Source organism: Periplaneta americana, chromosome 5 (assembly GCF_040183065.1).
Source record: "Periplaneta americana isolate PAMFEO1 chromosome 5, P.americana_PAMFEO1_priV1, whole genome shotgun sequence".
In the NCBI taxonomy this organism is placed as follows: Eukaryota; Metazoa; Arthropoda; class Insecta; order Blattodea; family Blattidae; genus Periplaneta; species Periplaneta americana.
This window is the reverse complement of record NC_091121.1, coordinates 99,482,918-99,501,165: the sequence shown is the minus strand read 5'-3', so window position 1 is coordinate 99,501,165 and position 18,248 is coordinate 99,482,918. Positions and strand designations below refer to the sequence as shown.

General features: G+C 36.2%; 1 long non-coding RNA gene across 1 annotated transcript in view; it reads left to right on the top strand.

The window, feature by feature from the left end:
- LOC138700046 (uncharacterized) overlaps positions 1-18,248 on the top strand; it is a 203,184-nt gene that overhangs the window by 19,223 nt on the left and 165,713 nt on the right. Inside the window, exon 2 of the long non-coding RNA XR_011332158.1 lies at positions 5,338-5,523. This is a non-coding gene — a long non-coding RNA (uncharacterized lncRNA). The remainder of the gene's footprint in view (positions 1-5,337; positions 5,524-18,248) is intronic.

Here is an 18,248-nt window from a genome sequence, read left to right as displayed (position 1 = left end):
AGACATTACATAAGGAATATAACCTCCTGAAAACTTGAGTTTGTGAAAAAAAATGGTTACTATTCTACTGTTTTTTTGATAAAATACTGTAAAGTAATGACCAAACTGAAAATCGTAATACTATATTTCCCTGTAACATAAATGGATACACTACTTTTCTCTCCTCCTATAGCTAGTAAAATGACTTGTTTACATATTGCACTAGCAACTCCAAACTCCTGTAATGGAAGGGGGGTAACAGTGTTTACGAGTATAGCTTGGTTAATGTTAAAAGTGTTAGTAAAAATAAAGTGATGTCCCTGTAGAAATATAACGATATCCTCTGAAACGTTGAATGTTATAAAAAGAACTGATTTATATGTTTAAAATCTCTTCTCATGATCTATTACCAGTTTCATTTTTGTACAGAGGTTACTATCCACCCTATATAGGATGATTTAGTTCCTTTCTACCATCACAATCTCCAATACTAGACGTCTAGGGACAATGCATTTGTGAAATTTAATGGCTTTTTAATAGAATGAACTTGGATATGCATTTTTTTGTAAGTCATTTTCCGTGCCCTGCAAACATTTCTGCTTCTTCTTATTCTTCGCGGTTTTTACTATTTAGACGCTTCTATTGCTTTTAGCTTAGTTTAGGTGTTCTGTTACAGATTATTTTGTTCGTGTGTTTCTTCTATTTTTCCAGTATGGGTTAATTGTTTAATTAATCTACATTCTTCATAATTCCCATCGTAGTTCAGTGTCTAATCTAATGCCTACAAAATATTGTGTACCCGCAATTGAACTAAAAAAATAAATCATATCTGCGACTATATTGAGGGAGTATGTATAGTGGTCATTGCTCAAGTTTCTAATACATATCTAAGGATTGGTATTGCCACACATTTAAAAAGTCCAACGCCTTCGTAGCTCGAAAAATCTTCATGCCACCACTGTTTACATCCACTACACTGCACCCAGTCCTCAGAAACTGGTTGTTCATAGATTTCGTTACAACCAGGACAGAAAATTGTTCCTTCTGAAACTGTCCGATGTGATGAAGTTGACACTGATGGACTGTAGTTATTGAAGCTGTTCCTGCATTGTTTATTGTTGCACGCCTCTTTTGTTGTACCTTAGGTAAAGAATTACTAGAACTGGTTCTTTTTGCATTATTTTTTCTTGCTAGAAGTTTCCATTTGTACGGAGAGGAAGACAAAATCCCAGATTATTTTTAAAATTCGTTTCCTTTTCTTTGCTAACGGAGAGATCATAACCGGTGAAATTAGTGGTTGTTCAATAATCTCAGGTTCACCTGCTAAGTAAATTTGATCTCTATTTTCCTATGATTTCGCCATTTTGGATTCTTGTTCTACCATTCTTCTAGCATTTCTTACGGAAGTATTAATTTTCTGTCTGATATTCTGACTAAAGTCGAATTCATGACACACTCAAATAGAAAGAAGTAAGAGATAATATTCCATTTCTAAAAACTTGTTGTATGAGAAGAAATATGCCGCTAAGGATGATGCGAGACTATGATGAAGATAAGGAAAGACTATTTCAATTAATATTTGCTTATTTACAACTAGAAAAATTTAGATAATTTTCTCTTGGTTTAAGAAGTAGGGATAAGAGTATTTCGATAGAAATTGGTAACTTATGAATTATTCGTTTTTAGACCTCGATTTGGTGAGAGCTACGATGTGTAATATTAAAGTAATATTGGGGGGGGGGGGAGAGGCAGAGGTAACGTAAGTGTCTAGAATGAAGAAAAAAGTCGGCTTGCTCTGATATAGTACGATGTGGGGGTGGATAAAGGAACGAGAGAGAGAGAGAGAGAGAGAGAGAGAGAGATGGAAACATGTAGACCGTTATTTCTAGCGATCGAGGTATCTAACAATTCGTAACATGCGACTTTCCGATGGCGAGAAGCTCCTCGGAGTCGACGGATCAAAATAGCCTAGTATGCGACTTTCCGACGCCGGAAGGGGAGAAAGGGTAGACTCTATGGTCAGAGGATCAGCGTAGCTCAGCTCGCGACTTACCGATTCTAGAAGGGGTTGAGGAGAGGGTTGGGATTAAGCGAACAATCCTTGATGAGTGTGGGGAGCCGAAGGCATAAATGTTGTAGGAGATTTTGGTCAGAGTTTGAAGCGATCAGAAGAGAAGACAAGTGGTTGGATTGAAGGTGAGAGGAGTTCTGTGCCTAAAGCATTAAATGCTTGCATCTTATTAGGGGTGACTCTGGCTTCTCCCCATAACGTGACTAGTGACGTCACGCCTGTTGAAGTGGGAGAAAGTTTCGATGACAGCGTCCCCTTGAAGGTTTAAACCTGAACTAAGTGTACAGGCGTGCATTGGCAGGGTGATGCAGTATCGGCGGGAAAAAGGTAGCATGTGTTCCTTCTTAATAGGAGGCCGATCTCTCTTATCTCAAACAAGGGCGGCGAGGCTGGAAGGCAGGTGGGAATTGAACGTCTCCGCTCCAAGATTTACCATGTGGAGGGCGAACTAGAGAATAAATCAGTCGAGGCAGGCTCGCAAGAAGCATAAATTAAGAGATCACAAAATGAGGTAATTTGAGTATAAATTACAGTAAATTGAATAAAAAAACTAATCTTAGAATAAATGCCAATTTAACATATTTATACTATATACTCGTATTTCAAAATTGCGTACAATGAAATGTGAAAAATTTGTGTTGATCACATTGATACTGCTCGTTAAATATCTACTTATTGTTGTTTACTAGTCTATGAAACGACTCATTACACTCAAAGCAATATTGTTGGGAATCCAGGTGAGATACTGAAACCAAATTCATGCATTTGTACATCACAGATGTTTAGAATATGTTTTTAATAAATTTAGCAATATAATATAAATAGCTTGGTAGTAAATTATAATTTACAAACATGGGGTAATTCGGATACAATTCTAGGTTAATTGATAACTAGTTTTCGTTCCAGGTCATGCCATGTACACAAATTATGGATTACTGAAAGATGAATAAATATCCGAAGAGTTCTATGTCAGTGATTTTAATAGGAGATTTTTTAAATCTACAAATACGCCTTATGAAGAACTATAGTATTAGCTGACATTGTTTTTGTATTGTTAGTTCTAATCGAAATGTTTAATTTCTACCTAACATCCATATTTTCTTCTAGGATACATAAACTAACCTATGATTGGGACGATTTGATTTTATAAGGACTTTAAAGTACGTTTTACTTCAATAATATACATTCTACCCATATTTCCCCATAACTAGGGTAAATTGAATATAGATGCATTTACTGCTATTACAGGTCGTTTCAAAAAGTACTTTTCAACTTGAGAAGTTATAGAAAAATATCCACATATGTTACAGAATCTGTTCAGTTTTCATTATGAAAGTCAATATATCAAGTTTGACAAATGTAGTCCCGTAACACGAAATTCACCACAGACGGTATTGTGTATCAAGGCATTATTGACAATTTCGGCATTCCACAAACTGGCGAAGATGACCAAATGGTAACATTCACTACCAGCAAGATGGGGCACCATCTCACTACCCCTTCGAGGTACGTGAATTATTCTATCAGCATTTCCCACGTCACAGGATTGGCCGTGTAGTGGCAATTGCATGGGCTCTTCGCAGACTATATCTGATCCCTCGATTTCTTTCTGTGGGGGTTCGTCAAAAATCGAGTGTCTGTTCCTTCTTTTCCTGCCCATCTCGCTGAGCTGAGAAATCAAATTAATTCAGCAGTTGCAGAACTGACTCCTGACGTACTATTTCGTATATGACAATAAATTGACCGTAGGTTGGATGTATGCTATATCACAAACGGTTGTCACATCGAACCAAATAACTGCTTGGTAGAAATTTCATTTATTGTCCTTTAAAACGACACCTTAACCATTTCTGTAAGATATTTTTAGGCTTCTAAATGTGTAAAGTCTTTTTTTAAATACTCGTATTATGATAAGGAGAGGCCAAAATACCTGAAAATGCAATAGAATCATTTTAGACTGTCATAGTGCTAAATATAAAAACGGATTGGAAAATTTTATCATGGTAACAGAATATGAATTGAAAAGAGAATGTTTTATATCCAAATTATCCCAAGACCTATACAGTAGTGACTAAAAGACCGAATGTCGCTACTGTTCTCCAACCAGGAGATCAACCATGAAATGAATGTGCTTACTATTGCGTCATCTATTGTAACGAAGTAGAAAGATAATAATAACGTTATAACATCAGTTTAAAAAAACATGCGCTCTCCTTCATATGTTATTTCCTGTAAGCAGAGATTAAAAGACCAGGAGATTAACAGTGATCTAATTTTGTAACTAGGGTAGTATCAATATGTCTCTGTCAATGTAATATTTTGCGGTGTGAGAGCTAGCCAATACAGATACGAGTACCCACGTGTGTGAACGTATGACATCTTATGACATCAACATTCATTCACAGCATTACCCCGCTTCGTCTCTGTCCCCAAAGACTTTCTCGTGGTTGTAGTACAGGATTTAGATCTGAGTTTGTGTGCGTATTCCGGCAGATGCAGATGTTCCGGCGATTCACCGGTGCCAAACTATGCGAAAGTTCAGTCTAATTTTCTAATTAACTATGCATTTAATTACGAAACCAATAATAATTACTTATTTATGTTAATGTCTTCTATTGTGCCCTCAATCTGCATACTTAAGTCACTTCCACTCTGTATACACATTTTTATATAAAGAAATACATATGCAAACTTATGTATGTGAATATATATTATATGCATTTTAAAGTATTACAAAAATACTTTCAACCATTTCGAACTACAACTTCATTGTAATTTCTAGGAACAAAATTTCAAGTCGTTCTAATCATGTTCTAAATTTTCGTATGGTTGTAAACAGCATACATTATGCCTGAAAAGTTGCCTATATGTAGCTCTCGATATATACAATGCTATGGGGTTAAAGCATGCATTCAAAAACAACAAATATTTCGGCAAATACGCTATGAAAAGCACCAGAGGAGAATTCCTCTCTAATTCTCCCCAATAGACGGCCACTTTCCAGAGCCAGAAAGGTGTATAATTTATGATATAAAGAATAGCCAGGGCTGTTACTACATTTGCACTTCTTTTTCTGAGTTCTTGTAGTTCAAAATTTTGTACTTCACCTGGAATTTCCATTACACTTCGCCTCAACCGTCGAGCAGTTGCTAGATTGAAGCCTAATATAAAAATTGGTAACACTACACAGAAGAGCAATGTATAACCAAGTGTTGATAATTTTATACCTTTTGGATTCTCGTAAGACGAACATAAATAAGCGTGTATGTCCCAATTGATGCTTGCAGGGAGAGAGAGAGTCCAGACGAACAAGATGTACAGCAATGTGAGTCTGGACGATCCGCAATATTCCACAACACGGCTGTTCAGGAGTGGAACTGTGACACAGAAGCGCTGAATGCTGAGTGCCAACAGAGAACGAGCGCTCACTGTTCTAAGGAATTGGCGGAAAGCTAGTTGTAAACTGCAGAAAGGTATGTTTTCAGAAGCATGATCGAATTTATTGAAGTAATGCATAGGTGCATTGGCAGCTATGTTGAGTATGTCGCACAAAGCGAGATTGAATATCATGATGTTGGACCTAGTGCGAACCTCCTTTTGTTGTATAAACATCAGCAGAAGAGTGCCGTTCAGTACCAGTCCAGTCACTATTATCACCGCATACACGGCTGGATCCACGTACTCTTTCAACACTTGGAAGCTCTTTGGTTCTTCAACTTCGCTTTGCCTCATTTTTTTGTGTTAATACGCATATAAACTATTTCAAATCAATTAATCACACATAATAAATTTTCGAAGAAACTTATCTTTATACGAAAAACAACACATTGAAAGCAGACATAACTACATTATATCAATTGTCACTATATATTTTGAGAATTTCAACGTTTAACTTAGTTATCACGGTTTTTAACTTAAATATGAAGACCTAGTGTACAATGATACCAGGATAGAAGAACGGCAGCACAGATGTTGAATTCAAAATATTTCGTATAAGAGTAAGTATAATTAGTGCTCGTCGCTTCTGGAGACATAAGGACAATATTGCTCAGAAGACAGTACTGCAAATGTTACACTGGCTGGTGATATATTTTCCTTGTCAATAACTTGTATGAACAGCACTAGGGCATAGGAATTTCCTAGTAATCGCTAGTTTTCGCTTTTGCATAAAATATCTCTCAAAAAGAAAAAAAAAAAAACAAACTTATCGAAAATTACGTAATGTCTCACAAGTACACGAGCAGAAAATGAGTGCACTTCAGTTTCCTTGAATGCTTTCTGGTATAATTTCATTGCACATCATGTAGTACCTCACATAAACGTATTTAGAATAACGATTTGTTAATCGATCAAAATATTGTGATATACGGTGAAAGGATGTGATTAAATAATTGACAAGAGGTAAACTAAGATATATAGAGAAGAGGACCTATGCACTAATATTTAAGAGATTACACGTTAAATGTAACAAAACATTTATTACACCTTTCCTTCGATGAAGCATCTTTATACTGGAAAAAATGATTTGCCCAATGTTTACTGCCCTCTATTGCGGTAATATCGCGAGAGATATGACTGATTGCTATACAAGCAGATAGGTAAATATAATCTGAACAGTTAACGTCGTAATATTTTTGTGGAAATTAAACCCTATAGTTATGAATTTACGACACAATCATGAACAAATCCCATTGCAAGAGGAAACCATGAGATAGCGCGCGATCGTGACTAGTCTTTGGAAAATGAAGAACAACACTTCGAATCTAGTCAGCCAGATAATTAGCTAATAAGTTAACACAGTAAAGAAGTTTAAGTTAATCAGTGATCATGAATTAAAATTGAATAATTGCGAAAATCGTTACAATAATATATCTTGCAACGCAACGCAGTGTTGCGTGCGGAAAATAGAGAGGGAGAGGAAGGTAAGGACTCCAGGCCGCACTTACTAGAGTACCCGTGAAGTGTGCCAAATGATTCTAGAAACATAACGATATCCTCTGAAACGGTGATTGTTAAAAAAAATAATTATATTTTTCAAATCTCTTCTCATGATCTATTACGAGTTTCATTTCTGTGCAGAGGTTACCGTCCACCCTATAATATAAAGTTGATTTAGTTCCTTACTACCATCATAATCCCCAATCACTAGATAATGAGTCTGTGAAATACTGTACAACGGCTTTTTGATAGCATTAACTTGGATATGCATTTTTCTGTAAGTCATTTTCCGTGCCCTGCAAACATTTGGGCTTCTTCTTATTCTTCGCGGTTTTTACTATTTAATACGTTGCAGCCCTGTTTTGTTGACATTTTTTTCTTTTATTTTCCCACGCTTCTTTTGCTTTTAGGTTTAGTTTAGGTCTTCTGTTACAGATTAATTTGTTTGTGTGTTTCTTCCATTTCTCCAGTATGGGTTAACTGTTTAATTAATCTACTTTCTTTATAATTCCGGTCGTAGTTCAGTGTTTATTCTAATGCCTACCTAATATTGCGTACTCTCAATTAAACTAAAAAAAGAATCATATCTGCGATTATGTTTTTGGAGTATGTGATGTGGTCACTGTTCATATTTCTAATACATAACTAAGGATTGGTATTGCCACATATTTATAAAGTCCAACGCCTTCGTAGCTCGAACAAACTTCATGCCGCCACTGTTTGCACTCACTACACTGCACCCAGTCCTCAGAAATTGGTTCTTCATAGGTTTCGTTACAACCAGGACAGAAAATTGTTCCTTCTGAGACTGTCCGATGTGATGAAGTTGACGCTGATGGACTGTCGTTATTGAAGCTCTTCGTGCATTGTTTATTGTTGCACGACTTTTTTTGTTGGAGGTAAAGAATTACTAGTACTGGTCTTTTACCATTATTTTTTGTTGCTAGAAATTTCCGTTTGTAATGTGAGGAAGGCAAAATCTCAGACTTTTTTTTTTTAATTCGTTTCCTTTTCTTTGACTCCACTGTCTTTGATAACGGAGAGATCATAGCCGGTGAAATTAGTGTCTGTTCAATAATCTCGGGTTGCACTGCTAAGGAAATTTTATCTCTATTTTCGTATGCTTTCACCATTTTGGAGTCTTGTTCTACTTTTCTCTAACATTTCTTAGGTAAATATTAATTTTCTCTCTGATATCCTAATGTAGGTCGAAGTCATGACACTTGAATAGAAAGCTGTAAGAAGTAATATTCCAATTTTAAAAACTGGTTGTATGAGACGAAATATGCCTCTAAGGACGATGCGAGATAAGAATGAACATAAGGAAAGACTATTTCATATAATATTTGTTTATTTACAACAAGAAAAAGGTTAGATAATTTTCCCTTGATTTAAGAAGTAGGGAAAAGAGTGTTTGATAGAAATTGGTAACTTATGAATTATTTATCTTCAGACCTCGATGTGGGGTGAGCTACGATGTATAATAGTAAAGTAATAATGAGTGTGTTTGAGAGGTAGGGTAACGTAAGTGTCTATGTTGATGAAAAAAGTCGGCTTGGTCTGATAGAGTACGATGTGGAGTTGGGAAGAAGAACAAGAGAGAGAGAAATGGAAACAGGTAGACGGTTAGTTCTAGCGATCGAGGGATCTAACAAGCCTTAACTCGCGACATTCCGTTGGCGAGTAGCTCCTCGGTGTCGACTTTCTGACGCTACGAGCGGAGAGACGGTAGACTACGTATTGCCGCAGGATCAGCGTAGCTCGGCTCTCAACTTACAGGTACCGATTCTATTGGGGGTTGAGGAGAGGGTTGGGATTAAGCGAAGAATTCGGGATGAATGTGGGGAGTCGAAGGCAGAAATATTGTAGGAGATTACGGTCAGGGACTGAAGGATCAGAAGAGAAGAGAAGTGGTTGGTTTGAAGGTGAGAGGAGTTCTGACCCTGAAGTTTTTTTTTTCTTTTTTTTTTACATTGGGGAATTGAATTAAAGTAAATTTTTATTATGGCGGGCAGAGTAACTATCTCATGCCCCCATGTTATATTGCTGCCTATGCACTTCATTAGAACCAGGTCGAAGCTGTAAAAACTTGCCTTTTATTAGGGGTGGATCTGGTTCCTCCGCGTCACGTGACTAGTGACTTCACACCGGTCGATTGAAGTGGGAGAAAGTTTCTATGACAGCGTCCCCTTGTAGGTTTGAAGATGAACTAAGTGTAGGGGCGTGCACAGGCACGGTGTTGCAATATCGGCTGGAAACAGTAGCATTGGAATCATTTCACGTCAAATCGCACAGCAACAAAACACGACTTTCTCGAAATGGTTGACTTTTTATGAATTCTAGACATCAAATAAAGAGATCAGTATTGTTCTATTTCCACAATTATTAATTTATTTGTGAAGTAATGACTATTTGAAGTTACGCAAATTATGCGCGCTCTGTTACATAAGCTCACTTGGAAATCTGTGTCTACATATAATTGAGATTTGGGGTTTAGCGCGTTTCAAAGACTAAATACAACACTTTTTATGACTTTAGGCCTATCACAAATAAATTTAAAATTTGGCCTAACTTTTAATTATTTCTTTTTCAAAGCAAAATTACTACATTAAATAGCCAAGTTAAAAATCTGAAAAAAAAATATAGACTTTTCACTGATGTATTATGTGTAAACTACTGCAGTTAAAAATGTGGGATCTGCATACATACATTTGCAACAATTTATTTACCGGCGGCATGCACGCGCTCGCAATCCCCAGCTAATGAACCGCTTGCGGCAGCAGGCCTACACTTACACTTGTGCTAGAAGGCTGCGCGCGGAAAGTTTTACGAAATCCCCCGTTGCATATAATAACTGAAGTCGCCAAACTATACAGCAAATATATTCATTCATCAAATGATTAATGTCTTAAGGAACAGTAAATATCTTATCTAAAGTGATTTTATTATTGTCAGCCCATCATAATGTTGTATGTTTATACTCTACTATATAGCCAAGTGTTTAACGATAGCAAGGGTGGATAAGGCACTAAACTTTATGACAGTAAATCAGTGGCGGCTCGTGGGTATTGAATTCAGGGGGGCTGCATACAAAAATAAAATTTAAAGATTAGTTCCATGCGCCTTGTCTTGTAGGTAGCAAACTTTTGAACCATTTTCTTATTAAAATCCGATATGTCGTTTAACATAGTCTTTACAATGGAGAACATAGCTAATGCGGTCAGGCTCTCTTCTCTCATCGTATTTCTAAGATAGAATTTTACTCTCTTCAAACACGAAAAGCAACGTTCTGGTTCGGAAGTTGTCCTTGGTATGGTCATAGCTATGCGTAGTAGTTCCACAACTTCTGAAAATGAGGCCTGCAAGTCCTCAGATAGAAGAAACTGCAAGAGCTTGACTGCGTCACTGATATTTCTGAATTATTCTTGTCTCTGATAAAACACAGGGAGTTCCGTTTTTATTTTGTCTTTATTGAACATTAGAAAAAGCTTCACACATACATTTAGGTCATTCTCAGGAAATGAGCTTTTCTAGCATTCAAATTTTTCTTGATACAGAAGAGAAGATAATATCAGATGATCTATGAACTGGAATCGGGTGTTAGCTAGTGTGATAATGAGGTCACACACTTCCTTGGCTGTCGCAACCCTTGTCTGAATCCCTTCGACCTTACGACGCTTTTTAGGGTTCTCATTTTCACAGATCTCGCCGCTCAACTGTGCACTGTTCCGTATTGTCTGTATGGCATTAACAAAGCTTGATATGCAGAGTCGGCCTCGGTAGCATAGTCGGTTGCGGGTTCGATCCCGGCCCAGGTCGATGGCATTTAAATATGTTTAAATGAGACAGGCTCATGTCAGTAGATTTACTGGCATTTAAAAGAATCCTGCGGGACAAAATTCCGGCACACTGGCGACGCTGATATAACCCCTGCAGTTGCGAGTGTCGTTAAATAAACCATAATTTAATTTGTTTTATGTGCAGATTTTAATTTTAAAAATATCTAACTGGCGATGTTGAAGTTGGTTGTATAATATATCTACATGATACATCAATAAATAAAAAATAAAAAAATAATAAAAAAAACTGAGCCAGAAATTGAATTCAGGATCTTCAAGGGCACGCAACAGGGCGCTTACCTATTTATTGTGATGTTAGATGTTTCAGATTCCATTATGGTTTGAAAACTTTCTAGCAATGGCTCCTTCTTCTCATGAACAACATTTACTGTTCTTAAGCATACAACGAAATAATTTATTATAGTTGTATGAACACTTTTGTAAAATTAAATTAAAATTAATAGAATCAGTTAAAAACCAGACATGTTTCGGAGGAATGCTCCTCCATCTTCAGTAGCAATACCACGACTGAAAAAAGAAAATGAGTATGTGAGAAGATCGTGCATAATACTGAGAGTTACAAAAACAATGATGAAATGTCAATAATTGTTAAAAATGAAATGACGTGAGTGTTACTCAGTATGCTAAGTATATTTAAAAATAATAATGAATAAAACTAATATTTAAAAGTTGTCAAAAATGTACTATCTAATAATAAAGAATTTGTATGTAAATGAGTAAGAGAATGAATTGAACAGATATGCATAAATCGTAAATAGTACTTTAAGTTACAAAAATGTGTTTAAATAACAAAAGATAGTTGAAATAGTAATAAAGATAAAATGGCATAAAAGTTATTCATTTCTAAAATATTTGATAAGTAAAATGAAAATAGAAATGAATAAACAGGTGTTTAAAATTTATCTTAAAAATATGCTATCACATGGTAAAAACTTGTGTAAATATTAATAAGTACAAGAATGAATGAATAAGAAGAATGGACAGAATTACAATCTGGACGTTAGACTCACCGCTGGTACAGATGTTCGTCCGCGTATCGTGGCTTAAAGGAGACTAACTACGATGAGGGATGGGACAGAAATTGCGTGATTGATACTACGTTGATCTTTTCTTGTTCAAATCGGAAGTGATATAGAGATCAAAAAGGATGTTATTTTCATAAATTGCTTTATCGTTTAAATTTTGAGAATTAACAAGTTTATCTTTATAAATTTCAATAGATTCTAAAATGTTCAATAATTTACCTTTCCTATTAGTGTGTATTCTATTTGACAATAGAAAGGAAAGATAACAGATTTAGTTACAAAATATATAGGAAACCAACTCAAACTACACACCTAATTCCTATTAATTCGAACCATCCCATTCAACACAAAAAAACAGGATTGCATAGTTTAATTAATAGATTACTTAATGTCCCCATGTCCAAATCAGATTATGATAAAGAACTAGACTTAATTTATACTATAGCATTAGACAATGGCTGTAATACGAATTTTGTAGACAGGATTATTTTCCAGACGAATCGGAACAAACAATTTAAAAAAATTTCACCCATTTGTCAAACAACAAAGAGCGAAAAGATTATGTTAGTTTCGTTTATTCGAATTCTTACGTTCATACTATTGATGCTGTTTTAAAAAAACTAAACTACAATATTGCTTACAAAACAAACAACTCTTTAGGCAAAATTTTGTTTAATAAATTTCCTTCAAGCAACTGTGATAAATTTAATTATTCGGGCGTATATAAATTACATTGTCAATTCCCAGAATGCGAAGCCACATATATAGGTCAAACTGGCCGAAATTTTAATATAAGATATAAAGAACATAAAAATATTTCTCGTGAAGTTTCGCATTCTGCCTTCAGTGAACATATATTCAATAATCAACATTTCTTTACAGATATTAATACTGATATGGATATCTTACACACTAATAGGAAAGGTAAATTATTGAATATTTTAGAATCTATTGAAATTTATAAAGATAAACTTGTTAATTCTCAAAATTTAAACGATGAAGCAATTTATGAAAATAACATCCTTTTTGATCTCTATATCACTTCCGATTTGAACAAGAAAAGATCAACGTAGTATCAATCACGCAATTTCTGTCCGATCCCTCAGCATAGTTAGTCTCCTTTAAGCCACTATACGCGGACGAACATCTGTACCAGCGGTGAGTCTAACGTCCAGATTGTAATTCTGTCCATTCTTCTTATTCATTCATTCATTCTTGTACTTATTAATATTTACACAAGTTTTTACCATGTGATAACATATTTTTTAAGATAAATTTTAAACACCTGTTTATTCATTTCTATTTTCATTTTACTTATCAAATATTTTAGAAATGAATAACTTTTATGCCATTTTATCTTTATTACTATTTCAACGATCTTTTGATATTTAAACTCATTTTTGTAACTTAAAGTACTATTTACGATTTATACATATCTGTTCAATTCATTCTTGTACTTATTTACATATAAGTTCTTTATTATTAGATAGTACATTTTTGACAACTTTTAAATATTAGTTTTATTCATTATTATTTTTTAAATATACTTATGATACTGAGTAACACTCATGCCATTTCATTTTTAACAATTATTGACATTTCATCATTGTTTTTGTAATTCTCAGTATTATGCACGATCTTCTCACATACTCATTTTCTTTTTGCAGTCGTGGTATTGCCACTGAAGATGGAGGAGCATTCCTCCGAAACATGTCTGGTTTTTAACTGATTATATTAATTTTAATTTAATTTTACAAAAGTGTTCATACAACTATAATAAATTATTTCTTTGTATGCTTAATATCTCATTTATGAACAGTGTTGAATTTGATCTTACTTGAGTAAATTCAATGACTGTTCTTATTTTAAAACTCCATCTTATTGCCCCAGCTGATGGAATTGTCTTTGAAACACATTAATCTAATACAGACTGTGTGGAGATTGAGAGAAGAAAGCAGGGATACTGGATAAATCAGCAAAAAATATGCGAGCTTTTGTATTTTGTTTAGCGGCTCTTACCGTTATGAGATTCAACTGATGGGCACTTAATTTCACATTTCTCCTGAATTGTTAAGGTACTGAACTTAATATACTGTAAATATTGTACACAATTAAGCATTGTTACACTTGCTATACTCACAACATTAAAGAAAATGCATTTAAAACTGCGCGCTACTGACAAGCTGCTGTAAATTTTGCAGCGCCTGGAAACTCTGGATTCATGGCCAGGGGCAGCAGGGGGAGGGGTAAAACTAAAGCGCAAAGCATCCGAAACGAGATTGGCAGCTCCAGGGGAGGAAGTGGCTTCACCCATAGTCCTTGTTTCTGGCTTCGCTCTGGCAGCAACAGGGGAGGAAGCGACTTCACTAACAATTGCGTGCATGTCAATGACAGCGAAATTTAAAAAAATTCGAGCCGCTAAATAGAGACTGTATAATTAATATATTTAATAACATAAAATGAGGCAAGAGGCACAAATGTCTGGATGTGCTGCAGCTCCGCAGCCCCCCTTCGAAAGCCGCCCCTGCAGTAAACGGAGACAAAACATAGAAGAGAAAAATAATCAATCAGATTTTGAATTTCATGGAGTGAAGTTCTGTGTCGATATTAACGCTTGTGACGTGTCTTCTACGAAATGAGTGACGGTAAAGATCGCGTAATATATAACAAGTGTTTAAATCCATTTGACCTTCCTAATCACGCTTTTAAAAGGAAAAGTACACTAAGACGCGTAAGTCGCGATTTATTGATAAAGCTCAATTTAGCGGAGTCTTTGAATGTACGAATATGTGATTCGTGCCGTAAAAGGTTCTATCAACTTCCGGATAGGTCAGGTGAAATTATATGTGAAGCCGGTATTTCATGTGATATTAATGAACATGAATCAAATGAACGTAGTGCGGACAAAGAAAGTGATAATCCCGGTTCTTCTTCTAGCAGTTTTATGGATACAGCGCTAGAAATCCGTAATATTGAGGAGCTAAAAAAGAGTTTGGTGTCAATAGGAGAATCCACTATCAAGAAAAGAAAACCGCTACAAAAACGATACCCTCGTGAAAAGTTTCAAAAAGTAAAAGGCTCCCTAGCAAGTAAAGTTTTTCATGTAGAAGATGCATCGGCGCCCATTGAAGAGTCAGATAATAATGATATTATTAACAAATTGATTGAATCCTTTCACACAACAGATGACAATATGGTAAAAATTCAAATTTTAACAATTTCTGAAAGTTGGTCCTACAATAAAATTAAAAAAACTTTGAAGCGACTGATCACATGATAAGGGTGGCAAAGAAACTGGCTGAAGAAAGTGGAATTTTGTCCACTACTGACAATAAACTCGGTAAAGTTTTCGAACTGTCTACAGTGACTAAGGTGCTAGAGTTCTACAGATCACACGATGTGAGTAGGGTAATGGCTGGAAAAAAATAATTTTGTTAGTGTGAAAGAGGACGGTCAAAAATTTCATACGCAGAAAAGATTGATTTTATGTAATCTTAAGGAAACATACAAGTGCTTCAAGGACAAATATCCACTGGTAAAAATAAGTTTTTCTTTGCAGAACTGAGACCAAAAGAACGTATTTTGCCAGGAGCTAATGGAACGCACAGTATATGTGTTTGTACACATCACATAAATGTAAAATTACTTATAGATAGTGCAAACATTCCACTACTAACATCAAATTCTAGTGTAGTTGTAAATAATTATAAAGATGCGCTATCACACATTGTTTGTAATCCTCCATCAATAATTTATTGTTACCTTAAACAATGTTCAAGATGTCCAGGACCTGACAATATAATGAAATATTTCCAAGAACAGTTTGACGCCGAGGCTATTGAGCAGATAACATACAAACAATGGGTTACAGTTGATCGCACTAATTAAGAAACGCTTCAGTCTTCAACTGATGACTTTTTAGACACATTGTCAAACAAACTCCTCTCCTTATTGCCGCACGATTTCATAGCAGAGCAGCAAAGTCAATTTTTGACGGAGTAACTAATCTTTGTCGAATGGAGTGCGCGTGTATGAAATAGTGTGTCGGTTAATAGTAGTTGTATAGTGGTTTTAAAGTGAAGTTGCCAGTGAATATTAGTGTAATAAGGGCAGAATTGATACTTATTATATATAAAGAGATAGAAAATATATAAATATATCACGAGGAGTAGATTGGGGATCGCCATCTTGTTTTCTTTTTGGAAATCGTCAACAACGCCAGAGATAATACAATACTCTCAAAGGCAATACCAACTGCAGTATGAGCACCACAGGAACTCAGAACACAGACAGCGCTAACTGCGGAACATGCGAAAAACTAATCTCCAAGGATGACCTGTCCGTGGGATGTGAGGGCCAGTGTAAGGGCAGGTTCCACAAAGACTGTACGGGACTGAGTGCAGGAGACTACAGTACACTCAAGAAACCAAGGTGCTCTCTCATGTGGCTATGCAATGCATGCAGAGATAACCTAGCCATGATGAAGAACGGGAGAGAGGAATTGAAGGCATTACGCGAAGAAATGAGCCTAATACGTTCAAGCATCCAGGAAACGATGGCTACGGAAATAAGAAAGACCTTAAAAGAGTTCATAAATACACGGCCAACAGTTATTGCAAATACAGGGATAAAACAGAGAGAGAATAAGAAGCAAGCCCCAGAACCACCGGAGAGAAAAGAAGTGACCACAGAAGAGAGAGACAATGAAACTAATCACCAAGCATTGGATCTATTGGGAGAACAGGAACCGGTAGGAAATACGTGCAGCGAGTTACAACAAGCACCTTCCCCAGAAACCGAGTGTAGTAGGGCTGTAGAAGAAGGCACTCCATCAATAGATGACACAGAAGAGAATCCAGAGCAGGAAGACCCAACCCAAGAGGATGGAACGTTGTTGCAAGGAGGAAACTAAAGGAAACACCACTGAGCACAAACACAAATCTGCCTCGGGATGTAAGCAGTAACCGCGATAGTAACGAATACATCATTGGAGGAGCCAAGCATGGGGCTAGCAGAATACAAGCTGCACAGCAAGAAGATAACCACGGTGCTAATGGACACATCATAAGAGGATCTAAACAAGGTACACACAGACTACAAGCAGCAGAAAGGATGGGATGGTTGTACATAGGAAAATTAGGTAAAGAAACGACTAGACAGGACATCCTAGAATACATGGCTGAAAACGGGATCACCAGCAGAATCATCTGCGACATGATAAGCGACGGAGAAGTAAGCAGAGCCTTCAAGATAGGTATTCCCCTACAAGATATAGAGCGCGTGCATAAAGAATCATTCTGGCCGACTAACATAATGTGTCGGCCCTTTCGTCAGCCATGGAAGTACGAGGTCGGAGAATGCAATATTAAACTCATGAACTGGAATGTAGAAGGACTAAGAAGAGTACTAAATACGATGCCAGAAAATATATTTAGCGACTACGACGTGTGTATACTAACAGAAGCATCTGTAACAAAAACAACCATAGTAAACGTAGAAGGTCACTACAATGTGCATACATTCGCGACTCAGAAACTCAGAGGGAGACCAGCGGGCGGAGTAACTTGCCTGCTAAAGGCAACCATGTCACCGTTCAAAGTGATAATCATTAGCGATAATTTAATAATGATCAAGGCAGCATTAGGAACAATAATAGGTGCATATTTCCGACCAGAGTATAATAGAAAACTTAGGTCACGCACTGAACAACGCACCCCGAACAGACCGCATAATATTGGCGGGGATCTTAACTGCAATATAGAGAAACAAAACAGGAAATCAGAGCGAGTGTTGGATTACCTGCAAAGTGAGGGGATACATTTAGTGAACAATAGGGAGTGGACATATATATATATGTATATATATATGTATGTATATATATGTATATATATGTCATAACGGAGGCAGCTGCATAGACCTAATATTCATACGCGGCTTTAAGGTTTTAAATACAAGCACACTGGTTAATACACAGATCAGGAAACACCTGCCTGTGAGAGCAACACTGGAAAACCCAGTTAGTAAAATTACGAGCATCAGAAACACGGAGAAATCCGAGAAGAAACTGGATCTGGAAAAGCTACACGCAACAGCACATGTGCTGAATGGCATACAGGAAGACATCTGCAAAGGAAGCATAGATAAAACACTAAAAGAGATTGAAGATTGGATTAAAGCAGCCGTGCCTGAAAAGAAGAAACGGAGATCAAGAATATGGTTTGATAAAGCATGCTACAAAAGCAGGTCAGAGGCCATATCATCCCTACATCGAGTTCGGAAAGAAAAACCGAGGACGCATTGCAAGCATACCACTCATGAAAGAAAAAGTATAAGGAGCTATTGAGACAGAAAAGAACGGAGTATAAGGAGAAACAA